We start from the raw sequence: 486 nt of genomic DNA on the forward strand, positions 1-486 counted from the left end.
GAGGGGCGGGAAGGGGGGGGAGGGGCCCCAGGAGCCCCGGGCCCCGCGGCCGCAGCCAGCGTTTCCTCCTCGCGCTCGCCCCCATCTTTCTTCGTCGCCAAGAGCCCTCTCTCCAGGCAGCCCAAAGCGCTAAATTTAAACGGCTCGCGCTCTACAAACTCCGCAGACTCGAGGGCGCCGAGCCTGGGAGGCGGGGAGCGAGCAAGCGAGCCAGCCGGGGAGGGAGGGAGAGAGGGAGGCCCGGCGCGGGCAAGGGCGCGGGGGCCGGCGCTGCGCCGCCCGGGGCGCGCGGGGAGGAGACGGAGACGGCGGCGGCCCGCTCGGTGCCTGCACAATGGAGCTCGCGCTCTCCCCTCCGCCGCCGGCATCGCGGCCCCGGCGCGCGGGAAGCCGCTTTCATGTGACTTGCACAAAACGAAATGGCTTCTGGGGCCGCCCCGAGCCCCCCCTCCCGGGAGCCAAGCGCTGCGCCGGGGACTGCCCGCT

This window comes from Bison bison, unplaced genomic scaffold (assembly GCF_000754665.1).
Source record: "Bison bison bison isolate TAMUID 2011002044 unplaced genomic scaffold, Bison_UMD1.0 scf7180017864160, whole genome shotgun sequence".
NCBI classification, from domain to species: domain Eukaryota; kingdom Metazoa; phylum Chordata; class Mammalia; order Artiodactyla; family Bovidae; genus Bison; species Bison bison.